The 27,963-nt window shown below is 43.4% G+C and overlaps 2 pseudogenes; both read right to left on the minus strand.

Moving 5' to 3' along the window:
- Positions 1-12,221: 12,221 nt before the first annotated feature.
- Positions 12,222-14,165, minus strand: LOC130876089 (RNA-binding protein EWS-like; annotated as a pseudogene).
- A 7,952-nt stretch (positions 14,166-22,117) lies between these two features.
- Positions 22,118-25,302, minus strand: LOC130876302 (constitutive coactivator of PPAR-gamma-like protein 1; annotated as a pseudogene).
- Positions 25,303-27,963: the final 2,661 nt, after the last annotated feature.

A 27,963-nucleotide genomic window follows, 5' to 3' on the forward strand; every position in this document is an offset into this window, starting at 1 on the left:
ATCTATTTTATCTTTTATCATAACAAAGGAAAACAACTATAACTATCTATCTATTCTTCAACTCCATCAAAGACTCCAGAAGGATATAATATTACCTAAGTAAATGAGAAGTAAACAACTTACAAAACTCTAGAAATCACAGAGATGTCTCGCTCCCTGGACCGTCACCCAAAGTTCCTCTGTACCATTGGGGCATCCATCTTCAGCCTTCAGGCCCATAGTATCCAACAGACATTTCCATGAAGCAGGAAATTTCAAAGTCAGTTCAGTCACTATCTGCTGTGTCCTGCAGAATGTCTCGCAGACTCCTTCATGAATCAGGACCCCGAAAGATCATCTCACCTTTAGGCAAGTTCAGTAGTCCTCTCTCTGTGGGTTCTCTGTGTCCAGTTTATGGAACAGTCCAGGCAAGAGCAGTTTTCTTGCCCAAATGGCTATCAACTCCATAAGCATCTTCTTCGATGCCCATCTTTTTCTGAAGTAGATTGCTGCTACCAGGAGCAGAGTGTCTCATTGTCATGAAAAGCCCTAAGTTATTAAAACATTTAAAATGCCATATTCTGTAATCTTTGAAAGATATGAAGAATGCCTATCTAAAATATATCTATATACATCTAGAAAATCTTAACTAACATGAATACAAACTTGACTATTATAGATGATTATTAACAACTATATACATTACATTTTTACATGAACTATACAATCGTAATACCTTAATCAAGATCAGAAATACAGAAATACATACATATATATATATACATATAACAAAATTGACCTTAAATTTATATCAACAGAGCAAAACTTATACCAATGTAAATTATCCATATCTATATCATATCCCCCTTTAAATGTAAAAGAACGTTTATAAACAATATATGGGAACATGGGCGCAGTTATTTCTCTCCAAACTGCTTCCTGCTGAATGGGGGCGTTGTAATTTAGGTCTTTTATGGTATAACCTGTGTGCTAGGTTCATCTCTGTCAGCAGTCGAGTGAAGTAATTTTTTGAAGGTGTTCACAACAACCTCTCAGGAGGGCGTGGTCTGTCATACCACATTGGGGTAGAAACAATCCACAGGGTTTCATCCTCTGTGAAAACAAAAGAAGAAACTCTTTTCCAAAGTATCATAGCCTTAGATCCAAATTCTAAAGTCAAGGTATTTTCAAAATATCTATGTTGGATTAGTTCAGCAGCATTTGTAAACAAATATCTTTTAGCAGCTGTTGCTCCTTCCTCAGCATTCACATAATTCAAAGAGAGCATAATAATATACGGTATCAAGATTCTCTGTATATTTTCCATGTTTGTGCAAAGGCTATATTTTAATCTCTATTTCGTTTATTTTTACTTTTATTTTATATTCTCTGTATATCTTTGTCCTGGAATAACTCTGTAGACCAGGCTGTCCTTGAACTCTCAGAGATCCTTCTGTCTCTGCCTCCCAGGCATTAGGATTAAAGGCGTGTGCTACCACACCTTGAAGTCACAGAGGTCAATCTCCCTCTGCCTCCCAAGTGTTGGGATTAAAGGTGTGTACTACCACACCCAACAACTTTCTTTCTTCTTTTTTTTTAACTTTTATGAACTCTAAGTTTTAGCCTGCATATATTTTTAAACACACTGTAAATCATTTAAAGGTTTTCTTTGTCTTTGAATCTCTCTTTACTGTATAACTCTATTTTTCTGACCACACGAGCCTTTAAATTACCGAGCAATATGGCAGGGATTAAAGCCGTGGCTTTGCTAGCTAGATCCAGCCCATTCCTTAGCTTTCCAGCCTCATGGCGGAGGTACTGCTGGAGCCATTTTTATTGCCACAACTCTGTGGCATTTCAAGGTCACTGCCAGCAAGCAAGTTGCAGCATTCTGCTCATACACCACACTCAGTCGGACCGGACCGTCTGCCTGAAAGAGTCAGAGTTTGCCCTGGCAGGACGGCCCAGAAAGCCAGTGTTTTTTTTTTTTTTTTTTTTTTTTTTTTTTTTTTTTTTTTTTTTTATTCTTTTTTAATTAAAATTTCCACCTGCTCCCCGTTTCCCATTTCCCTCCCCTCCTCCCAAATATTGCCCCCTCCCCCCACTTCCCTCCCCCTCTCCCCACTCCTCTTCTCTTCCCCCCACACCATTCCCCCTCCCTCTTGATACTGAAGAGCAGTCCAAATTCTCTGCCCTGCGGGAAGACGAAGGTCTTCTGTCTACTTCCAGGAAGGTGAGCATCTAAACAGGCTAAGCTCCCACAAAGCCGGTTCATGTATTAGGATCGAAACCTAGTGCCATTGTCCTTGGCTTCTCATCTGCCTTCATTGTCCGCCATGCTCAGAGAGTCCGGAATCAACCCATGCTTATTCAGTCCCAGACCAGCTGGCCTTGGTGGGCTCCCAATAAATCAGTTCCACTGTCACAGTGGGTGGGTGCATCCCTCGTGGTCCTGATTTTTTGCTCATGTTCTCCCTCCTTCTGCTCCTCATTTGGACCTTAAGAGCTCAGACCGTTGCTCCAAATTGAGACTCTGTCTCTACCTCGATCCATCGCCAGATGAAGGTTCTAAGGAGATATGCAAGATATTCATCAGTGTAGGATAGGGTCATTTCAGGTTCCCTCTCCTTAGTTGCCCAAGGTACCAGCTGGGGACATATTCCTGGACACCTGCGAACCCCTCAAGAGTCAAGTCTCTTGCCAACCCTAAGATGGCTCCCTTAGATAGGGTATATACTTCGCTGCTCCCGTATCAATCCTTCCTATATCCCAACCATCCCAATCCCCCGAGCTCCTCCCATCCTCCCCTTCTCATGTTTCTCATCCCATTTCCCCTTTGCCCCATGCCACCTCACCCGCAAGTTCCCAGTTTTTGCCCTGCAATCTTGTCTACTTCCCCCTCTCCATGCGGATGACTATATGATTTTCTTTGGGTTCACTTTCTTATTTAACTTCTATAGGATCACAAATTATATGCTTAATGTCTTTTATTTATGGCTAGAAACCGATTATGAGTGAGTACATCCCATGTTCCTCTTTTTGGGTCTGGGATACCTCACTCAGGATAGTGTTTTCTATTTCCATCCATTTGCACGCAAAATTCGAGAAGTCATTGTTTTTTACTGCTGAGTAGTACTCTAATATGTATATATTCCACACTTTCTTCATCCATTCCTCCATTGAAGGGCATCTAGGTTGTTTCCAGGTTTTGGCTATTACAAACAATGCTGCTATGAACATAGTTGAACAGATACTTTTATCATTTGATGGGGCATCTCTTGGGTATATTCCCAATAGTGGTATTACTGGATCTTGGGGTAGGTTGATCCCAAATTTCCTGAGAAATCGCCACACTGATTTCCAGAGTGGTTGCACAAGTTTGCATTCCCACCAGCAATGAATGAGTGTGCCTCTTTCTCCACAACCTCGCCAGCAAAGGCTATCATTGGTGTTTTTGATTTTAGCCATTCTGACAGGTGTAAGATGGTATCTCAAAGTTGTTTTAATTTGCATTTCCCTTATCGCTAAGGAGGTTGAGCATGACCTTAAGTGTCTTTTGGCCATTTGAATTTCTTCTGTTGAGAATTCTCTGTTCAGATCAGTGCCCCATTTTTTTATTGGGTTCATTAGCATTTTAAAGTTTAGTTTCTTGAGTTCTTTATATATTTTAGTGATCAGACCTTTGTCTGTTGCAGGCTGGGTGAAGATCTTCTCCCAGTCAGTGGGTTGCCTTTTTGTCTTAGTGACAGTGTCCTTTGCTTTACAGAAGCTACTCAGTTTCAGGAGGTCCCATTTATTCAATGTTGTCCTTAATGTCTGTGCTGCTGGGGATAAACGTAGGAAGTGATCTCCTGTACCCATATGTTGTAGAGTACTTCCAACTTTTTCTTCTATCAGGTTCAGTGTGTTCAGACTAATATTGAGGTCTTTAATCCATTTGGACTTGAGTTTTGTGCATGGTGATAGATATGGATCTATTTTCATTCTTCTACACGTTGACAACCAGTTCTGCCAGCACCATTTGTTGAAGATGCTCTCTTTTTTCCATTGAATACCTTTAGCTCCTTTATCAAAAATTAGGTGTTCATAAGTTTGTGGGTTAAAATCAGGGTCTTCTACTCGGTTCCATTGATCGACTTCTCTGTTTTTATGCCAATACCAAGCTGTTTTCAATACTGAGGCTCTGTAATAGAGTTTGAGGTCAGGGATGGTAATGCCTCCAGACGATCCTTTATTATATAAGATTGTTTTGGCTATCCTGGGTTTTTTGTTTCTCCATATAAAGTTGATTATTGTCCTCTCAAGATCTGTGAAGAATTTTGATGGGATTTTAATGGGGATTGCATTGAATCTATAAATTGCCCTTGGTAGAATTGCCATTTTTACTATGTTGATCCTCCCTATCCAAGAGCAAGGGAGATCCTTCCATTTTCTGGTATCCTCCTCAATTTCTTTCTTCATTGACTTAAAGTTCTTGTCAAATAGATCCTTTACTTCCTTGGTTAGGGTTACCCCAAGATATTTTATGCTATTTGTGGCTATCGTGAATGGTGATGCTTCTCTGATTTCCATCTCTGCTTCCTTATCCTTTGTGTATAGGAGGGCAACTGATTTTTTGGAATTGATCTTGTATCCTGCAACGCTACTAAAGGTGTTTATCAGCTGAAGGAGTTCTTTGCTGGAGTTTTTGGGGTCGCTTATGTACACTATCATATCGTCTGCAAATAATGAAAGTTTAACTTCTTCCTTTCCGATTTGAATCCCTTTGATCCCCTTATGTTGTCTTATTGCTATTGCTAGAATTTCAAGCACTATATTAAAGAGGTATGGAGAGAGTGGACAACCTTGTCGTGTTCCTGATTTTAGTGGAATAGCTTTGAGTTTCTCTCCATTTAATTTGATGTTAGCTGACGGCTTGCTATAAATAGCTTTTATTATAGTTAGGAACGACCCTTGTATTCCTAATCTCTCTAAGACCTTTATCATAAAGGGATGTTGAATTTTGTCAAATGCTTTTTCAGCATCTAATGAAATGATCATATGGTTTTTTACTTTCAGTTTATTTATATGATGGATTACATTGATAGATTTTCGTATGTTGAACCAGCCCTGCATCTCTGGGATGAAGCCTACTTGATCATAATGGATAATTTTTCTAATGTGTTCTTGGATTCGGTTTGCCAGTATTTTATTGAGTATTTTTGCGTCGATGTTCATGAGTGAGATTGGTCTGTAGTTCTCTTTCTTGGTTGTGTCTTTGTGTGGTTTTGGTATCAGAGTAACTTCAGCTTCATAAAAGGAATTTGGCAATGACTTCTCTGTTTCAATATTGTGAAATACATTAAGGAGTATAGGTATTAGGTCTTCTTGGAAGTTCTGGTAGAATTCTGCATTGAAGCCGTCTGGACCTGGGCTTTTTTTGGTGGGGAGGTTTTTTATAACAACTTCTAATTCTTCGCGACTAACAGGTCTATTTAGATTGTTCACCTGGTCCTGGTTTAACTTTGGTATATGGTACTTGTCTAAAAAAGTGTCCATTTCTATAACATTTTCCAATTTTGTGGCATACAGGTTTTTGTAGTAAGATCTAATGATTCTCTGAATTTCCTCTGAGTCTGTGGTTATGTCTCCCTTTTCATTTCTAATTTTGTTAATTTGCGTATTCTCTCTCCGCCGTTTGATTAGTTTGGATAGGGGTTTATCAATCTTATTGATTTTCTCCATGAACCAGCTTTTTGTTTCATTGATTCTTTGGATTGTTTTCTGTGTTTCTATTTTATTGATTTCAGCCCTCAATTTGATTATTTCCAGTCTTCTACTTCTCCTAGGTGAGTCTGCTTCTTTTTTTTCTAAAGCTTTCAGGTGGGCTATTAAGTCTCCAATGTGTGCTTTCTCCGTTTTCTTTAAGTGGGCACTTAATGCTATGAATTTTCCTCTTAGCACTGCTTTCATAGTGTCCCATAGGTTTGAGTATGTTGAGTCTTCGTTTTCATTGAATTCAAGAAAGACTTTAATTTCTTTCTTTATTTCTTCCTTGATCCAGGTGTGGTTCAGTAGTTGACTGTCCAGTTTCCATGAGTTCATAGGCTTTCTGGGGATAGCATTGTTGTTGAATTCTAACTTTAATCCATGGTGATCTGATAAGACACAGGTGGTTACCGATATTTTTTTGTAACTGTGTAAGTTTGCTTTGTTACCGAGTATGTGGTCTATTTTCGAGAAGGTTCCATGAGCTGCAGAGAAGAAGGTATATTCTTTCCTATTTGGGTGGAATGTTCTATAGATGTCTGTTAAGTCCATTTGATTCATTACCTCCCTTAATCCTCTTATTTCTCTGTTAGGTTTCTGTCTGATTGACCTGTCCATTGGTGAGAGAGGAGTGTTGAAATCTCCTACTATTAGTGTGTGTGGTTTGATGACTGCCTTGAGTTTTAGTAACGTTTCTTTTACATAAGTGGGTGCTTTTATATTAGGGGCATATATATTCAGGATTGAGATTTCATCCTGGTGAATTGTTCCTGTTATGAGTAAAAAATGTCCATCTCCATCTCTTTTGATTGATTTTAGTTTGAAGTCAACTTTCTTAGAAATTAGTATGGCCACACCTGCTTGTTTCTTAGGTCCGTTTGCTTGATAAACCTTTTCCCAGCCCTTTACTCTGAGTAGATGTCTGTCTTTGTGGTTGAGGTGTGTTTCTTGTAAGCAGCAGAATGTTGGATCCTGTTTTCGTATCCAATCTCTTAGCCTGTGCCTCTTTATAGGTGAGTTGAGTCCATTGATGTTAAGTGATATTAATGACCAGTGGTTGTTAACTCCGGTCATTTTTCCTTTCTTTCTTTCTTTCCTTTGGTAGTAGAGTTTGTGTGTTTCCCTTCTTCAAGTTGTGCTGGTGAAGGGTCATTAGATGTCTGAGTTATTGTGGGCATTGTTGGATTCCTTGGTTTGTGATTTTCCTTCAATTACTTTCTGAAGGGCTGGATTTGTAGCTACGTATTGTTTAAATTTGTTTTTATCCTGGAAAACTTTGTTTTCTCCATTTATAGTGAACGAAAGCTTGGCTGGGTATAGTAGTCTGGGCTTGCATCCATGGTCTCGTAGTTTCTGCAGTATATCTATCCAGGACCTTCTGGCTTTCATGGTTTCCATAGAGAAATCAGGTGTAAGTCTGATAGGTTTACCTTTATAGGTAACTTGACCTTTTTCCTTTGCGGCTCTTAATATTCTTTCTTTATTCTGTATGTTTTGTGTTTTGATTATTATATGACGAGGAGATGTTTTTTTTTGATCCAGTCGATTTGGTGTTCTGTATGCTTCTTGGACCTTCACAGGAATATCTTTCTTAAGGTTGGGAAAGTTTTCTTCTATAATTTTATTAAATATATTTTCTGGACCATTGAGTTGTACTTCTTCTCCTTCTTCTATCCCTATTATTCTTAGGTTTGGTCTTTTTATTGTGTCCCAGATTTCCTGAATGTTTTGTGATGAGAATTTGTTGGTTATGCTGTTTTCTTTGATGAGAGTGTTTATTTTCTCTATGGTATCTTCAGTGTCTGAGATTCTTTCTTCTATCTCTTGTAATCTGTTGGTGGTACTTGTCTCTGTAGTTCCTGTTTGTTTATTCAAATTTTCCATCTCCATCCTTCCCTCGGTTTGTGTTTTCTTTATTACTTCCACTTCATTCTTCAAGTCTTGAACCGTTTCCCTTACCTGTTTGATTACTTTTTCTTGTTTCTCTTGGTTTTCTTGGGTATCTTTGAGATATTTATTCATTTCCTCTACCTTTTTGTTTGTAATCTCTAATTGGTTGTGGCAGTTTTTCACCTCCTGTTTAAGGTCCTCTATTATTTTCATAAAATTCACTTTTGAGTCGAATTCTTCTAATTCTTCTGAATTAGGGTGTAGACTTCTCATTTCGGGATTCCTGGATCCTGGTGATGTCACGTTGCCTTTCAAGTTGTTGGGGGAATTCTTGCATTGGCGCCTGCCCATCTTTTCCTTCAAATGGGGGCAGGAGAGGCCTGATGTCTTGGACCAGTCTTTGCTGTGACTAACTCTCTAGGTGTATCTCCTCAGTGTAGGGGCAGGAACCGTTCCCTTCCAGATGAACTCCTCAACACCAAAACATGGATGCGTGGTATTCCAATGACCCGCGTAAAGAAGGCCGGATGCAAGGGGTCGGGCGGGGTCCAGTAGAACACAGGCGACACTGCAGTACAAGCTGGAGGTGCCTGTGCTCCCTTTCGCGGGTTGCTGAGTCCTGCCCGCTAGGCAGGCACTCACTGCTCTGGTTGGGTAGCCTTAGTGTAGGGGCGTTTGTGCTCTCTACTGGGACAGTCCGCCCCAGGATAGCACACACTCACCCGTCCCGATGAAACTTCTCGGCACCTACACAGGAACTCCTGGATGCCCCAATGAGCCAGGGACTAAGGGAAGTAGGGCGCAGGCAGAGCAGGTCCAGCAGATCACAGCAGAGACTGCAGACCCAGCAGCAGGGGCCCGCTTTCCCTGGCGGGGACCTTGAGGCCTGCCCTCTAGTCAGGGACTCACTGCTCTGGGTTGGTAGCCTTAGTGAAATGGCAGGAAACTGTTCCACAGCTAAGGACCTTGCAGACAAGGCAGGCTTGGGGGTGGGGATGGGTGCGGGTGTGTAGGAGAGAAAGCCCTACAGCAGGTGCTGGGGGAGGGGCGTTTGTGCTCTCTACCGGGACAGTCCGCCCCAGGATAGCACACACTCACCCGTCCCGATGAAACTTCTCGGCACCTACACAGGAACTCCTGGATGCCCCAATGAGCCAGGGACAAAGGGAAGTAGGGCGCAGGCAGAGCAGGTCCAGCAGATCACAGCAGAGACTGCAGACCCAGCAGCGGGGGCCCGCTTTCCCTGGCGGGGACCTTGAGGCCTGCCCTCTAGTCAGGGACTCACTGCTCTGGGTTGGTAGCCTTAGTGAAATGGCAGGAAACTGTTCCACAGCTAAGGACCTTGCAGACAAGGCAGGCTTGGGGGTGGGGGTGGGGAAAGCCAGTGTTTTAAATAAAACAGCACAACTTTTTTCCTGCTACAGCTGAAAACAAAAAAGCATGCAGTTAGCTTTTATCAATACCATTTAAGTGTGTCATGGCAGGACCTCTTAAAAGCTGCAGGGTTTTGCAGATGAAGCTGAGTCAGGAAGCTTCTCTTAGATGAGAGCGCTTGCTTGCCTCTAGCAAGCAGAGCAGACCCGAGAAATTGCTGCTACTAAGAAAACATGCTTTACTCTATTCTTTCCCAAGCTTTCTCAGGCTTACTGTGGATATAGTTTTCCACAGGTTGGGGGCCAATCTGTTGTGGGAGCTGAGGGCTGCGTTCCTGCCACCCTGTTCCTGGCCACCTGGCTAGCTCATGCCCCAAAATAACAACACACAAACTGTATTCTTTTAAACACTGCCTGGCCCATTATATCTAGCCCCTTCTAGGCTAATTCTCATGTATTATTTAGCCAATTTCTAATAACCTGTGTAGCAGCCCAAGGGGCGCTTACCGGGAAGATTCTAGCCTACTTCCATCCTAGGTAGGAGCTTCATGGTGTCTGCTCTGAGATGAGCTGCCCTGCATCTGAGCTCACTTCCTGTTCCTCCGAGCATTCTGTTCTGTTTACTCCACCCACCTATGTTCTAACCAATGAAGGCCAGGCAGTTTCTTTATTAATTAATCAACGACCTTCCTTCATCACCCAGGACCGCATCATATTCCTCCACCAAAACCACCTCGGTCCAAGCTACAGACAACTCAGAAGCCACCTGTGTCTCCACCTCTTCCACATCGGAACATTTCTCCAGCACCACCACGATCCATAAGTCCGCCTCATCCTCGCTGCATGCCACCAGGGCAGCCTCACCAGGTAAAAACAGAGAGCCATCTTATGAAGGTTATTCTCAGCCCATGCCCCCCCAATACACACACACACACACACACACATACACATAAAGCTGAGCAGGTCCCCTTTTCAGATTCTCAAACTCTGGGCTTTGAATCAAACAGAAAGGAAGCAAAAGTTACACGATATCACTGGTTACAGTGAGAAAATTTCCCAGAGCAAACAATTATTTTGGAACTATAAATCAAGACCCTGGCATTAAAAGATAAGTTCATCTAAAGTGAATTAAAATCAGTGACATTTTTAATAAAAACTAACATCTCAAAATTTCCTTAAAGTTTGAAGAAACCAAGCCGGAAGGATTTCTTCCAGCAAATTATGACGATGGCATTGTGCCCCAACCTACCGCCGACACTGAATTACCTACATTTCCAGGTACAAGTCACAGTGTTGACACTCTTTGGAATCTGAGAAGCTACACTTCACGACACCACAATGAATCACACACATTCTTTTTTTTATTTAATTATTTTTATTCTTTTTTGATTAAAATTTCCAACTGCTCCCCATTTCCCATTCCCCTCCCCCTCCTCCCACACATTGCCCCCTCCCCCCACTCCCCTCACCCATCCCCACTCCTCTTCTCCTCCCCCCAGTCCATTCCCCCTCCCTCTCGATACTGAAGAGCAGTCCAAATTCCCTGCCCTACAGGAAGACCAAGGTCCTCCCACTTCCATCCAGGCCCAGGAAGGATCACACACATTATTTAGGACTTACATTGGACATGCAAGGGGGAGACCACAGGCTGACGCTGAGCTTGCTCCTGGTAGTCACACTAGTGACACCATGGACCCTCTGCAACATTATTTTTTTAACAGTGAATAAACATTTGGAATGTATTTGAAAACAACCACAACCGTGAACTTTGTACAAGAAGGGGACCTTTTGGTTCTCTACAATGATACTGAGTATGCTCACAAGGGGTTCCCATTGTCGAATCCTAAAACAAGCATCTTTAAAAGAAAAAAAAACTCAGCAAACTACATTTAACTTATTTAAATGTTCCTTCACAAAAGGTGAAAACACTAAAGTACAGCCAGTAATAATCATGATGTTGTGGCCAACATTATAAATATGGAATTCTAAATTTAAAACATTTGTCACTTTAAAAAATAAATCTGGTCATCCATGCAGCTCTGCAGATCTCTCCAGTAGGGCCGGACTCTAAGTTCCTGACTGTTGTCGCCTTTATCCGTTTACACAGGTCCTCCAAGTCCTCTTCTTCATTTTGTCTGTTCCATCAATGGTCCAGGAGGACCCCCAGGACCACGTCGTATTCCTCCACCAAAACCACCTCGGTCCAAGCTACAGACAACTCAGAAGCCACCTCTGTCTACCCCTCTGTCAAGTCGGAACATTTCTCCAGGACCTGCATGGTCCATAAGTCCGCCTCATCCTCGCTGCATGCCACCAGGGCAGCCTCACCAGGTGAAAACAGAGAGCCACCTTATGAGGGTTATTCTCTGCCCCCCCCACACACATAACGCTAAGTAGGTCCCCTTTTAAGATTCTCAAACTCTGGGCTTTGAATCAAATAGAAAGGAAGCAAAGGTTACACGATATCAGTGGTTATGGTAATAAAATTTCCCTGAGCAAACAAATATTTGGGGACTATATATCAAGACCCTGACATTAAGAGATAAGTTCTTCTAAAGTGAATAAAAATCAGTGACATATTTAATGAAAACTAACATCTCAAAATTTCCTTAAAGGTTGAAGAAATCAAGCCGGAAGGATTTCTTCCTGCAAATTTTGAAGATGGCATTGTGCCCGAGCCTACCGCCGACACTGAATTACCTTCATTTTCAGGTACAAGTCACAGAGGTGACACTCTTCAAAATTCTGAGAATATTACACTTCACGACACCACAATAGATCACACCCGTTCTTCAGGACTTACACTGGGCATTAAGGGAAAGACCACATGCTGATGCTGAACTTGCTCCTGGTAGGCACACCGGTAACACCATTGACCCTCTGCAACATTATTTTTTGACAGTTAATAAACATTTGAAATGTTTTTGAAGACAATCACAACCATGAACTTTGTTACAATTAGGGGCCCTCTTGGTTTTCCACAATGATACTGAGTATGCTCACAAGAGTTCCCATATTTAAGGGTAAAACAACGATCTTTCAAAGAAAAAAAAAAACTCAGCAAACTACAATTTAACTTGTTTTAATGTTTCTTCACAAATGGTGAAAATACTAAAGTACAGACAGTAATAATCATGATGTTGGTCCAACATTATAAATACGGAATTAAAAATTAAAACATTTTCTGTTTTTATAAAATGAATCTGGTCATCCATGCAACTCTGCAGGTCTCTAGTAGGGCCGGTCTCTAAGTTCCTGACCGTACTTGCCTTCATCCATTTATGCAGGTCTTCCATGTTCTCCAAGTCCACCTCTTCTTGATTCCATCTGTTCCATCAATGATCCAGGAGGACCCCCAGGACCATGTCATATTTCTCCACCACGTCCACCTCGGTCCAAGCTATGGCCACCTCAGAAGTCACGTTTCTCTCCACCTCTGCTACCTCAGAACATTTCTCCAGGACCACCACAATCCAACAGTCCAACTCTTCTTCCCTGCCTGCCACCATTGCCGCCTTGGCCACGATCACATCCAGGAGGTTGGAAGGGTTGAGGGAGGAAGCCCTAAGGTTTGGGTTCTTACACTGGTTGCATTCTGTTCTCCAGGTTCCACAGCCCGGCATGGGACACTGACAATCTCCGGCTCAGTGCTGGACATTTCCTCAGGAGCCCCATGGTTTTCATGGGGGGAAGCCCCCTTGTCTCCTCCAATGCCTCTCATGTGACCCATGGGTCCTTTGGGACCTCTTGGGCTATTATGACCTCCACGGAGTGGTGGTGGCATCCCTCTGTCCTCACGAGGTGGCATGCCACTCCACATGCTATTCTTTGGAGGCTTCTTTCGGGCAAGAGAAGCTTTAAGTTTGCTTCCTTGAAAATCTTTTCCATCAAACCATTCCACAGCAGCCTTGGCAGTTGGCAGATCTTCCTAGGCCACTGTGGTGTCACCTTTAGGCTTTCCTCTCTCCTTATCCAAATAGATGTGGATCATGCGTTGCCCAGTTCTCTTGTTCATCTTCACAACCCCACACTGCTTACAGAAGTCTGCCAGATCATCCAGACTCACATTGTCATTTAAACCTTGCACATAAATTGCACTGTTGTCAGAATCTTCATCAGGATCTATAGGAAGGCCTAGATCAGGACCTGGTCCTTCATCCATGGGTCCACCGGGCTTATTGATGCCACCTCGCTCTCTAGAGCCCATTCCACCGCGTCCTCCTCCCCGCCCACCTCTGCTCATGCCTCCATGATTAAATCCCCTCCTTCTCCTCTCCCAGTTGTAAGGGCCACTCATGCTCTGGTTCTCTCCTGGTCCGGAAAATCCTCCAGACTCCTGCCGCCGACACCATGTGGCGTGGTCCTGTCGGAATGAACTCTGCTCCCCGTAGCTGCTGCTCTGTTGGCTATATTGACTTGGAGCCTGGCCTTAGGATTCAGTCTGAGGGGGGTAACTAGTGGGAGGCTGCTGCCCATATAGCTGCTTTGTTGACCCATAGCTACTCTGCTGTCCATAGTTGCTAGGTTGCCCATAGATGTTCTGCTGAGAGTAACTGCTCTGATCGTAACTAGTTGGCTGTGAAGAGGAAGATAGGATGTGTAGGAGGATAGGGTAGAGGTGCAGTGACTGGCTGCATGGGGTAGCTCCCAGGTACCTGGGGCTATCTGTAATTTCTCTGTCCATACCCTAGGCTGGGCTGGTTATAACCCCCTGTGCTAGATTGAGGTTCACTAGTCTCAGTGGGCAGTTACCATCCTGTGGTCTTGCAGGTGCAGCGGCTGCTGGCTGCTGGCCATAGGCTGGGTAGGCAGGCTGGGTGTCATATGCAGACTGAGCTGCACAAGAGGCTTGGGTTGTGGTGACTGGACCAGTGGTGGTGTCATAAGCACCAGTGCCACATCCTTGTACAGGCTGGCTGTATGCCTGGGGGCAGTTGGAGTGGTATCACCAGTGGGAGGCTGTCCATAAGAAGTTGCATATGCAGTCTGCCTGTAGGTGGCAGTGCTCTGAGCCTGGGTAGAGCTGACATCAGTAGGCTGTCCATAGGTTCCATAGCTTTGTTTCCCATACGCCTGGGTGGTCTGTGCATATCGTTGAGTTGGCTGGGCTGTGTAAGCACTGTAGCCCTGCTGGGCTGCAGCTTGGCTGTAGGTACTGTAATCTGTGAATGCCATTTTCTCCTCCTTCCTCCTCGTTCTCTCCCCCTCGGCAACATTCTGACCCTGTTCTTGAAACTTGCTTAGAAGAGAACACAAGTGTGGTAGCTTCACTACTGATCAGGAATCTGCACTTGTTCATGTTCCAGGTGACACTTTCGACCCTCAGAGTGCTAATGAGTATTTCAGTGCTACCAATCCAGCTGAACACACCCACTATGCAACTCACTCCAAGTTTCTGCCCCTTTGGGAAGCAACCATGGCACTGCTCATGATAACAACAGGAATATGGTTTCTGAAATTTGTGTCAACAGTGATGATGTGGGTATTCAACCTAATTTAACACATGACATGCATTAAAATGAGTTTAACAAGGTAAGTTAGACCACAGCAGTGGTTTAAAATAGATGCTGATTTATGCACTAGAAATCCATTTCTCTTTGGCTCCAATACATATCATAAATAAATTTTGTGCTATATTTAGGACTCTTTAGTCATTACCTAAAACTAGAAAAAATGCTTATCTTTTCCAATCATATTGAAAATACATCTAACATGGAACTTGTGTTGTGTGAATGGCTAATCAGAGAAATGTAACTGTTAGATATTATTTCTATTTTCTCTGTCCATACACTGTGACTTATGTGGATAGCATCATTTTGGAAATAACCATCCCCAAAGAACCAACATGTGATAATAAAGCCAATGAAATAAGACTCCACATTGTCACCACTTCTCAACTGCAATGACATTCATTGTGACATGACACTACATAAGATTCTACTGGTGATGCCTCTGTTACTGCTCATCCTGTCGCTGCCACCAATGATGTTCTTGATACTACTGATAATTCTTGCTTTTCTTTCTAGTTGCTGCTGAAGCCTATGAGGAGCTACTACTGACAACAATGACAATTTCTGGAATATTTCAGAAAATTTATAAAGTTTAATGTTAAATATCTCTTGACACCATATATATTGATTTCAGTATATAAGGTTATAACAGTTTTTTCATTAAAATATATTATAAAAATATTTTAAATTGTTTCTTGGTATTGTACAAACTGTTGAGATAATGTCTTGGTGGCATGTTTAAGGAGAAAGCTTCAATAATACCTATCAGATATAGAACAGATAGTGGCATATCAAATCAGACAGAGCAGGAATAGATGTTGGCTGAACACCTGACTATGAAAGAAGCAAAAGCAGAGAGGCAGAGGGAGAGAGACAGAGGAGGAGACACACAGAGAGGGGAGGAACATAGAGACAGGAGGAGACAGAGAGATAGGCTTAGAAAGAGAATGAGAAGCTGGAGGAGGGATGCTTCTGAACTAGAGGAAGGTTAGGAAAGGGCAGGAGGGTAGAAGATCTAGAACACTAGCATGGGCTTTGGACTGTACAGCAGGTATTTGTGCTACTGAGGGAGCCTGGAGGCCAGTCTTTTACCTTATTATGGTAATAGACACCACAGGCAGCCAACATTCCCTACTTCCAGTGATAAGAGAAATGACACCTTTGGGTAGAGGAACTAGCTTCACAAGTTTTTAAGGAATGTTGGCTTTTATCTATCGTCCAAAAATCCTCCAAAGTCCAGGTCGAGCCCATTTCTGGGTATCTGAGCCTGCCATTACAGTTTTGGGAACTGGAGTTCAATAATAGGCGTCAATGAATTTTAGTGGATTTTCTAAGTCACAGACCAGCCTTGTTGAGGTTTCCATACTCAACTCTAACATAAGTAAAAAAACACCACCCAAACTACTCTATTGGCCTTAACATCCAAAGAGTTAAAGTGTGGCTGCTTACCTAAATCTCCTTTTCCTGTAATTTTATGGAATCACATCCCCCAGCACACATTAAGTCAGAAAAGTCCCTCACTGAGGATGGGGCCTTACGAGCTCCTTCCTGTGTGTGATGATCATTGTGTCCTTGACACCATTTCACAGAAACCATCTACAACCTCCGCCTCTCTCTTCCAGAGTAGTCCTGGAGGAGCCTTGGAGGGTGTTGTGGTTCAGATGTCCTGCTGAGGTCTGAGAACTGCACAGTTATGCATTCTCTAAACTTTGGCCAGGTGTGAGTCTATGCATTCACCAGAGCCCATTGACTAAAGACGCCTCTGTCATTAGGGATCACAGTTGCTCGAATGTATAGGTGTCAGCGAGAGTACTTAGGAGGCAGCTTGATTCTATGTAAGTTTAACAAAACAACAACAGAGGGACTAGTGTGTGGATTTAACACATCAGTGATAAACTCAGGGTCACCAATACTTCATCAGTGTGGCATTAAGGAAAGAAATAAAAGCACTTCCACTGGGATTCATTTCCAGATTTGAATTTTCTACATGTTCCCTGTCTTCTCTGTCTGTTTCATGAATCTAAATCTGTGCCTTTCTGAAGAAGTCTGTCTGTCCTTTGCCTGTTTTCATGTTTGAGTCTGTGTCTGTCCCTATGTCTGTCTGTCCCTACATCTGTCTCTGTGTGTAAATGTATGTCTGCCCCTTTTGTTGCTCACCATTTTATTGAATTTCCCCATAAGAATCATCTGGGGAAGGAGTGGGATACTTTACAGAATCATATGTGGAGTCTTACAAGGGATGAAGGTAATAACTGCAACTGATCCCAACTCACCCAGACAACAAAAAAACATTACAAACACCATGTTTGCCTAGTAATGCTGCTGTGTTCAACTGATTTGGTGACTATTCATTTAAGAGTGTTTTCAACCTCTATGTTTGCTGTTTTATACAAATGATACACATTTGTTCTGGATCTTGGGGGACAGAAGAAAATAATTTAAGATTACAGTTAAGTCTTAGTTTAGTTAGTAAAAGGTGGCTATGTAGGAAGACCAAGGAAAGTAGTGGTCATTGTTGCATTGTTCTCTTAAAAATGGGTTAACAATCAGTTTGAGTACACAGTAAGATAGCAGCCTTATATCTTAAATGACCTCAAAGCATGTTATGAACTCTGGCTGTGATGTCCAGCAAAGGTTCCAGTCTCTAGAATCAGAGAGATTTCCATATTACATCACCATGGCCTCAGTCATTGGGCTCTGAACCAGGTTTACAGAACCAGCCAAGAGTTCCCTACTGTGTGGTAGACCTAAAATCAAATCACAAACTTTATTGTTCCTATAAGAGTCAACACACTATCACATGGATAATATCTTGCCAGGCAAGTTGTCATATGAAGGATCTACAGATGGGTGATGTGGGAGTGTCTTCTTTCTATCTGTTACTTTTATTGCTTAATTAATAAAGAAAATTGTTTGGCCTGATAGGGCAGAATTTAGGTAGGTGGAGTAGACCAAACAGAATGCTGGGAGGAAGGAGGCAGTGTGTTCAGTCGACATGCCTCTCCTCTCCGAGATAGACACAGGTTAAGATCCTTCCTGGTAAGACACCACCTCATGGTGCTACACAGATTATTAGAAATGGGTTAATCAAGATGTGAGAATTAGCCAATAAGAAGCTAAAACTAATGGGCCAGGCAGTGTTTAAAAGAATACCGTTTCCATGTAATTATTTCAGGTGTAAAGCTAGCCGGGTGGCAGGAATTAGCCCACTGCTCCATTTACAGATGGGTAGAATCATCGCGAACTTTCCTCATCCAGTAGCTTGCACAGAAACTGGCCAGCACAGATATAACATGACTTCTAAATGTCCTATATCCCAAGTGTATAGTGTGTTCAGAATGGTCCAACAATCTATTTCTCGTGTGTAAATGAGGACATTGGCAACAACCTGTAATGTTTGACAGGAGCCCCCTTCCTTCACATCAGATTACACTATCTCAGAGTATTGGAACATTTGTTTAGTCAACTTAATCTTTGGGACTAACGTTACCCACGCATGCAGGGCTCCTTCATTCAGTTGCTTTACTTAGGCTTCCAAGGATGCAACTCCATTCATTAGTCTTGGTGGCAAGCCATGGTCCATGTGTAGAGGTCAGAGCATCATTTTATGGATCATTTTCTTACCTTCTACCGTGTGGTTTCCCAACATCAAACTCAACAGCATATGCCTGGCAGCAAGCACATTTACATGCTAAACTATTTAACCAGCCCCTGAAATAGTTTTAAAGGACTTCAAATGTAGTATTTTTCCAAAAGGATTTTTCCTCCATGCTTAATTTTGGTTAACCCTTTCCCCACCACCACGCTTCTCCCATCGCTGATGAAAACTTTCCACTTGCAAGGTTTCCTTACCCCTTCCACAGTGCATTTCCTCTGCTATCCCACTTCCCTCCAGGTCTGTTCTCTACTATGATCCATTTCATGCTTTGAGTTTTACAGACACTCCAAATTAAAAACATTTATCTGAAAATTCAAAGCTTGGAACCACATGTAAGATAAATAATTCAATTAAAAATGGGGTACAGAACTACACAGAATTCTCAGAAGAATCTCAAATGGCTGTAAGACATTTAAAGAAAGGTTCAACATCATTAACCATCAGAGAAATGCAAATCAAAACAATTCTGAGATAACATCTTATTCATTTCAGAATGGCTAAGATCAAACACACTAATTATAGACTGCTGGAGAGGATGTGGAGTTAGGGGAACACTCCTTGGCCTAGGTAGGGCTCTGTGGCGCTCCAGGACTCCTCAGGGTCATGGCACAGGCAGAGGCTTCCATCTGTCGGGCACAGGAGTCCCCATCTGTTCCTGGGAATGCTCCTCTGCCTCTGGCCTGTCCCACTCTGGCAGGGTATGGCAAACTTGCCTTCCATCTTGATCCATGCAACAATGAACAGGAACTCATGTTTTTAGAAAACTCCAATACATGGGACCACACTGCCACCCCATCCCAGTCGGACTGGAGCATCTCCTCCTCCAGCTCCCAGGACACGGTCACTGCAGTGGCCAGCTTCTCCTCTTCTCCCTACCTCACTGCACCCCACCCTATCCAATCCCCACAAACGCTAAGGCCTCCATGAGGAGTCCACAATGCTTGTATCATCCATATTGATTTCCAAAGTGGTTATACAAATTTTAAGCCCCACAAGCAGTTGAGGAATCTTCCCCTTGCTCTACATCTTCAGCAGCGTGAGCTGTCACTTGTGCTATTGATTTTAGTCATTCTGACAGATGTTCAATAGAATCTCAAAGTAGTTTTGATTTTCCTTTCCCCAATTGCTTCAAATGTTGAACATTTCTTTAGGCTTTTCTCAGGTATTTCGATTATATTTATATCTATCTGTACCCTTTTTGTAAGTGGATTTATTGATTGATTGATGTCTAATTTCTTGAGTTCTTTTTGCCTCCATGATGGAGGAGGGTCATCTTTCTATCTGTTGCTTTCATTGGTTAATTAATAAAGAAACTGCTTGGCCTCTGATAGGGTAGAATTTAGATAGGCGGAGTAAACAGAACAGAATGCTGGGAGAAAGAAGCTGAGTCAGGAGTCGCCATGATTCTCACACTCCAGACAGACGCAGGTTAAGATCTTCCCTGGTAAGCCAGCTCATGGTGCTACACAGAATATTAGAAATGGGTTATATCAAAATGTAAGAGCTAGCCAATAAGAGGTTAGAACTAATGGGCCAGGCAGTGTTTAAAAGAATACAGTTTCCGTGCAATTATTTCAGGTAAAGCCATGCGGGCGGCCGGGTGTCAGGGACACAGCCCTGCCGCTCATATCACTACACCTCCGTACAATAAGTTTGTTAATTACTTGGGAATTTCATACAATGTACACTGATCACACTCTCTTCTCATTAATCCCAAGTTTAGTCTTCTACCCTTGTCCCATACGGGGGGGGGGAAGGAGAAACAATACACCAAGCAGAATTTGTGTTTCCCATATACTTATTGGTTTATGGTCAAACTCAGAGGGGCCAGATTGCTAAGTCCTTCCCTAGCCCCCTCCGCCACAGGAAAACCTATCATTTGTGAAGATCTATACACTTCTGCATCTTTATCAGAATTTTAAGGACTCTCTTCAATGGCTCCCTGTCTCCACCCTTTTAATTTTGATTTGTTTGTTTTGGAAGGAGAGGTTGCCACAGCAAGCTTCAATGTCTCTCATTCTCAATCATGGGTCTGCAAAAGAAGTTTCCTTGCCCCAAACAACTGGCAGCAGCAGAGATCACGAACTTCCCCATGGACTTGCTGTCTTTAGATATTTGGGGTGTGAGCCCTCTAGTAGATGTGCAGTTCAGGAAAATCATTTTCTGCTGCAGCCAGCGCAGCCTGGATAGCCAAGACTGGCGGGGGTGAGGGTAGGGGTGCCAGGACAGATACACCGAAGCTTCTTTTCAGGTGGAAGAACAGTAACCTTTATTTTGCCCAGCAACCTACTCCTTCTGTGGAGACCCACCAGCCAGAAAGAACACAAAAAATCCTTGTCAATTACAGACCACAAGGATGTTCCGCTGTCAGTCAGGGGGACTGAGGGCAGCTGGATCACAATTTTCCAGTCTGGAAACAGCTTATACTAAAAGAATAAAGATTTTTAATAAGCATTGTAAATTGCATTCAAAAGCCTCCGGATACACCACACCACAATCCATCGACAGTCAATCAGATCCAATGACAGTTCATTCTTCACAATCCATGAGTTAGGGTGGAACTCCCTTCAACTTACAGTAAGACCCTGCCTGGCTCTTGCGGGCAGGGGCTGGGGAGTTACACCTCACTTCTGATCACTGATGTGATGAAGAGCATCGGAAGTATATGAAATGTAAGAAGTGATTCTGATTCAAATTACATTGTTTGGAAACAGTAACAAAGCATCAAAATGATAGAAGTATACCTGCTTCTACTAAATTCCTGATGGGAAACTTCTCAAGAACAAGCAATCTGTTTCCTGCCACAGAAGGGGGGGGGGTGTTTTGTTTTTTAAGATCAAAGGGTTTTTCTTCACAGAATTTCATATTTTGCTAATATGAAGGCATAAAACAGCAACAAAGAACAGTAATGCACACAGCAGTGAGTACACCAGGGTGATGTCGGTATTCCAAATGGCTGGATGATTTGGGGAGATTAGAATAAATGCAACAGAGGTCAATAATCACAAAATTTTAAGGTTAGAGCAAGATCAGTCAGTGACTAAACAGAGTTAACATCTTTTATAGGACTATTCCTGATTATTAGCATTTTTGTTTTGCAAATGGGCACATACTGGTAAGAAGGGAAGAAAGGGCAATAACATGCATAACAGTAACTACACACTTTAAAAGTTATGGACCAACTTTGGTAGCACTAATGGTCTACATCCGATCAAAAACACATAGCTCATTGACCACAGATGCATGGTCTATTAATCACGAAGTTTCAGAACACATTGTGTTGATTTTGAAAGGTCATTTGCATCTTCTATGATTTCAACTTTATCTCCATTGAACTTGCTTATAAAGTACGTATGACATACTGTGTGTTCTAAATCAGCACAACAGCAGTTTACTCTATAATTTTTTTTAGTTTTGATAGTTGCACTTTTTTTAACACAAAAGAACCACATCAACAGTGATGAAATTCAAGAAAGAAAAACTGTGGTTGTGCCTTATTTCTTTCATAATCATAAAAATCAAAGCTTCATTGTGAAACAGTAATGCAAAAATAAAATATAATGGCATACATAAGGTGCCAAAAGCTAAAAATTACATTTTAAGCTATATATACTTAAAGACTGCCAAAATTTGTTTCCTTTATAGTTCAAGAAACACAACTCTACGTTTTTGTCATAACCAGTTAAAACTTTGTGTACTTCATTTTACGTGCGGGAGCCAAATGCTCTTCATTTTCTTTCTCTCTTTTTTGTTTTATTGCAGCATTTTTACTACAACTGGTTAAAACTGAAAAAAAAGTGTTTTGAATCTCTGATATCAAAGAGGGATCTGAATTTGCAAAGTCCTCATTTTCCTCTTACGGAAAGGACAAAATGTACATAACTGCAGGCTCTCTTTCTCCCCAGGTATTCCTGAATCCTTACCCTCCCAGCATCCTTCACCCTCTATAAAAAATAAGTTTACTCTTCTTTATTTAAGACAGCTGCCTCCAGAGCAGCCTCCCTGCGGCAGGCGCTGTCCGTACTTAGTGCATTTAAGTGAGGAATTGTATTGCACGCTTTAGAGTCACTGTTGAAGGCACTTTCAGAGTGGCTGGGGCCCTGGTGTCGCCTGTGCTCTCATTAAGTTGGGGCAGTGGCTTCTCCTCGGCCAACACTCCGTTTTCAGCCAGGGACCCTTCTGAGGACACAGCAGAGGACTTGGATTCCCCAGATTTCGACTTCAGTTCTTTGACCACTTCTGCTGAAGCAGCACAATAGGGGCTGGCCCTGAACTGCTCCCTGGCTTTTGTAGCCTCTGCCATAGTACCTTCCACCTCTTCCAAATGTTCCAATCACCGAGTGGAAACAACGCCCCTTGGACGCCCTCTTGTCGGTACTCCTACAGACACCACCTGCAGAGGGAAGGGCCTCGGCCCTTGGGACCCCTCCTGCTTCCAGTCCAGTGACCGACCATGGCGCCAGCTATTTCTAGCTTCCCTCCCTGAGAGGGAATAGATTGAACTCCACCCTGGGACTTGCTAACCCTGCTGCTGCCACTGCCTGAGAAGGCTCCACAGTGTCCCTATGCTGTTGCTACCCAGAAGGCAGGATAAGCGCCTGTTGCTACTGTTTCCCCATAGTGGCCTCCAAAGCCACAGACTCCTGCAAAGCCCCTGCCTGCCCTGTGAGGGTGGGACTGGCCCAAAGCGCTGAGGGTACACAGATGCTGGATAGAAGGGCAGAGCAGGAGTGGGGGGGGGGCTTCTGCCGGGAGAAGTTGAGCCCTCTAGGATGCTCCCGCGCATCTTTTCCTCTTGGCAGCCTGCTCAGTCTGACCATCACAGAGGTCGATGAGTGGGGTCTTTTTCGGGCTGGCTTTGGGAAGCTTGGACTGGAAGAGCTTCCCATCAAAATACATCCTAGGACAACAATGTTCCCAGGGGATGGGCTGCCCACACGCGTCATTGGCAAACAATGCCATGTCTACTCCACTCATGAAGCGAGCTGACAGCTGAATTCCGGGGGGGGGGGGGTCTAGGTTTTCAATCTTAAGTTCCTGCAGCTGTTCTGGCTCATAGAGTTTGGGGGACAATGCCTGAGCCAGGAAGGCATCCAGCTCCTGACACCGCAGAATGCGAGCAGAGCACCACGAGGTGAGTGGGCACATTGGCGAGGTTGCGCATGGCTGCAGTGTCAGACCTCATGTAGGCCAGGAAAGCCCTCAGCCGGCGGCTGGAAGGCCAGCTCTTCCACTGCTTGTGAGCTGCCCATTCCTTAATGATCACTGGTGAGAGTTCTGGTGGAAGTCTGTTCTTTCTAAAAGCAAGTCTCTCGGTTTTCTTTCTGCTTTCTGTCAAACTCCGTGAACATACTGACGAACTGGCCTATAGAGCAGGGCGGGCGGAGGCAGGTCTCTGTTGACTTCATCTTCAGTAGAAACAGCAGTTTTGATTTCACCCTTCGTCAGGACGTGGACGGTGTAGGGTACATCAGTCACTTCTTGTGCCTGTGCTCAGCCACTCTCAGCACCTCAGGTGCGACGGGAACAGAGGAGGTGTGGTTCCAGGTGGGCATGGACAGGAGGCACGGGATTGGCTGGACAGTGCCCATATGGCTCCCTCTGACTTCAGCTAGCTGGCTTCATGAAGAGGCAGTGGATGAACCTTCTGCCTTCACTTGGTCTCCTGGGTCTCCCCATGCCAGGACTCCGCATAGCTTCCTGTCTTCTCCCAGGTAATCTTGTTCCCGCCGATGTGGTTGGCTGCCCCGCCACTGCCCTCATCATTGTCTGATGATGATGATGTAGAAGAGGCAGGAAAGACGGCCGAATCCACATGCCTGGAGCTGCCATGCTGGGCTGGGTTGATGGACAAGGAGCGCTCATACAGAGGTGTGTGCTTCCCCCCATGAGTAATGTTGCTGTAGCTGTTCTGCTCTGTCAGGTTCTTCCCGCTAGTATCCAGGGCGAGGGCAGGGTCAGGGAGGCTGTATGGAAATGGACCCTGGCCTGGGCCGCCCCGTGGGCTGGGCTCCTGTGGGACTGCGGGCTTTGCTTGCAGAGCAGTGTGTGGACTGTTGAGCATCTAGGGGCAACATATGGTGGCACCATCCCAGACAATCCAAATGGATTTGTTCTGGCTAAGTAATGTGGAGGGTGAAATGGCGTAGGCTTGCTAGCTGCTGAGTGATATCTGACTGCTCTCTTAAACCAAATGACTTGGTCATCTGTTCTAGACTGTGAATGCTGGAAGAGATCTTTAGCTATGGCATCCAGGTCAGAGGTGTCATGAATGTTGCCGACATAGTCAGCTACGGATTTGATCACCACATCACAGGGTGACAAAAACAGCTGGTGGGCTCGGACCTTCAGTGAGGTGAGTGGATATTCTGGACCAAGTCAACTCCAGTGAAAGGAAGCCAGATCCTCATCAGGTAGTATGTGGTTTCCTAATGGAGCAGCAAAAATAGGAAAACGATTTGGGTTCCGGTCAAGTTGCTTGGCAACTTTGTGCATCAGATATTGGCTTATGGTGAGACTCTTCCCACTGTGGCTCAGTTTCAGGGCATGGGCAATGATGTCGTAGGGGATGTTGCCCGGTGTATAATCAGAGTTTTACGCCACCGAGCCATGGAAGCCATTCTCTCTTTGGAAGCCAATCACTTTGATGGCGATCCTCAATGCTCTGTGCAACCTTGAAATGGAAGCGGATGAGCGCCAGGCAGATCCAGTGGGCCATGCACACCTGTGGGTGGCAAGAACCAGACCTTGGGTAGTGGCGTGCCCTCATTCTGGACGTGGCTGAGGATCTGTTGTGCCCCCTGGCCCTTGTTGCCCTGCCGCTTGACCACTCGTGCAGCCGGGCCTTCTCCGGGGCGCCAATGAAGAAGACAAAGAGCTTTCTGTTGCCACGAAAGCAGGCCTTGGCCAGAGCCACCATGTAGCCGAGCGCATGGTTCCACTGGCCGCCACTCACCGAGTCGGTGTAGAAGCCACCATAGAGGTGGTGCAGGAAGTTATTGGCATCCAGTAGCAGGCACAGCGGGGTCTTCGAGGGGCCGCTACTGCCCACCAGACTGACCCAGGCCAGCTTCTGCAGTTCCTCCGGCACCAAGGCGCTAAGATACTTCTTTTCGATGTAGTCCTGGAAGCCTTGCGCGAACATGGCGGTGGCAGGGTGGGGGGCAGTGGAGCCTTGGTGCGTCCGGCGGGCACAGGCGGCCTCAGGGATGATGGGGCTGGCCGGGGGGCGAGCTCATGGCCGCCTTGGCCACAAAGTGCTGCCACCTCCCAGGGCTATGTCTGGGGAGGGACCTGCGATTCTGCCCTGCTGTTAGGCCAAGGTCAATGATGGGCCAGGAAGGGCGGCCTATTTATGTATTTTTCATTGGCTTTTCTGGCTTTCCTGTGTATTTCCATAGTGTACTTTTGTCTTCTATTTTCCAGTATAATATCCATGTACTTTTCCCCCTCATTCCTACACCATCTCTTCTTATTTCCATCTCCTCCTCTCTTATTACAGTTGAAATCTTCCATAATTTTGGTGAATTGTAAACACTGTGGATGCTGAGGATACTGCTATTTTTTACTTCAATGTATAGTTCCTCCTTGATTTACCATTAGTTGCATTACTACTGATTTCTCTAATCCACTGAATAATAATAATAATAATGATAATGATAGTTTCTGATACCAGAAGTAAGTTTCATAGAATATGATCTATTATTTCTGTTCCTTTATCATTCACAGTTCTGGAAACCACACCGTGGCTTTTTAAAAGAACACTTGGGTATCTTTATAGTAGGCACTTCAGCATTTGCAGTCATTCTATAACTTACTAATCTGTATGTACATTGAAAAAACCAAGGTCTTAGAGTAAGAGATTTGGAAGTGCATTCCTCAATGGGATATCTGTCTCACCTCCTAAACCCAGGAACAGTGTGTGAGAGAAATTAGGAAACATACAGCTTCAGAGGGTTGGGAGGACTAAGTGTAAATGCTGGATTCTGGGTATAAAGCATCAATACAAATATTAATTGAAACAAATGCATACAGCTCCAAAATACCTGTATAAAAGTGAACTTTTTAACATTCCTGTCTGGAGAGAAGAAAGCATTATAAGGACTCAGATTTCCTTGAGAGGCAGTGGCCTTAAATGGTTGCTTGTGGAGGAGGAGTCATTTTCTTCAGTAAAGTGGTCATGGGTAAACTTTCCATTCTCCAGTATTTACTACCCTAACCATTTTAATTAAAAAAAAAAACATTATGACATTATTGGAGGTTGAGTGTCACTGGAAAAGGGAGGGCACTTTTGGTGAAAATATGTCAATAGTGTCTTACCATTGCCACAGTGGATGGAACCATAAAATTTTACCCATTGATAGCTCTATTTAGACTCACTGGCTTATTACTAGCCACAACAACAAAAACAACAACAATAATAATACTAATAGTAAAATGGCACATTAAGTAGGGATTAAAATGAATAAAATAATCATTGTGTTAATTCAAGAGAAAAATAACAGTATATATGAGATTGATACACATTGAATAAAACTATTATATTTTCAGAGAATGAACTCAATAAATATTTTCAAACAATCTGATTTGCTGATTCTACATCAAGCCTATCTGCCCAGGCAAATCTCCCATATTATTCTCTAGTGTGTGTCCCACTGAGTATGCACGATCCTCCATGCCACACATCCTCTCCGACTCTTCAGACCAACCTGGCTCCTGTATTCATTCCCCTGGCCAAGTCTAGACACCAATACCTGCATCAAAATCTAACCCTACCTACGTCATTAACCCATAGACCCCTCCCACTATAATTCAGAAGTCTCCACCCAGCCAGACAACTTCCACACTAAGAGTAAATGATCCACATTCACCACACCAGCTCAGGCAGCTCACTCTACTTACCTTCCTTCTAATAAGCCAAAACAAATCTCTAGACCCCCACATGCTACAGCATCTTTTCTTCAGCACCAAACTGCACTATCCATATCAGAAACAGAGATAATAAAAGGCCACATACCCAGATCTCATTGAAAACATACGAACACGGTAAATGATCAATTATGTATCTCCTCTCCAAAATGTGCTAGTTCTAACGAAATATTCGCCAATGAGAATTACTTTGATAAAGCACAGAAGAAGGAATTTAAAAGAATAATAATAATCTTCATAAAAGATTTTAGGGGAAAATGGCAAAAAATAAAGAAAAGGAAAGAAACAGTTCAATGAAACTTAAGAGAACAAGAAAACAAACAAATTCATAAATTAATTTGATTTCATGATGCCAAAAACATACAAAGTAAGGCTAATGAAAATTGAAAAAAACACCCTGGATCTGATATGATTCAGTGAAAAGATAAAGACACTAAAGACTCAAACTAAAATATATAATTCAAAACTCCCATAAACCAATTAGTGAATTCAAAGGAACATCTTGCAAATGGATATGGTATGTACTCACTCATAATTGGATACAAACAAAGCACATTAAGTCTATAGTTCATGATCCTAGAGAAGCTAAGTAATAAGGTGAACCCCAAGAAAAACATATATAGACCCACCTGGAAATTGGAAACAGACAAGATCTCCTTACAAAATTGGGAGGATGAGGGCAGGGGTAGAAGGAAGGGGAGAAGAGTAAGGGGAAGGGAAAAGGAGAGGGTAGAGGAGAACTTGATGATTATCTTAAATATCATTACAGAACCTTTGTAGATAGAAACAGAGGCAGAGACCCACATCAGAGCACTGAACTGTGCTCTAACGTCAAGTTGAGGGGTAGAAGGAATGAGAATATGAGCAAAGAGGTGAA

This window comes from Chionomys nivalis, chromosome 6 (assembly GCF_950005125.1).
Source record: "Chionomys nivalis chromosome 6, mChiNiv1.1, whole genome shotgun sequence".
Lineage (NCBI taxonomy): Eukaryota > Metazoa > Chordata > Mammalia > Rodentia > Cricetidae > Chionomys > Chionomys nivalis.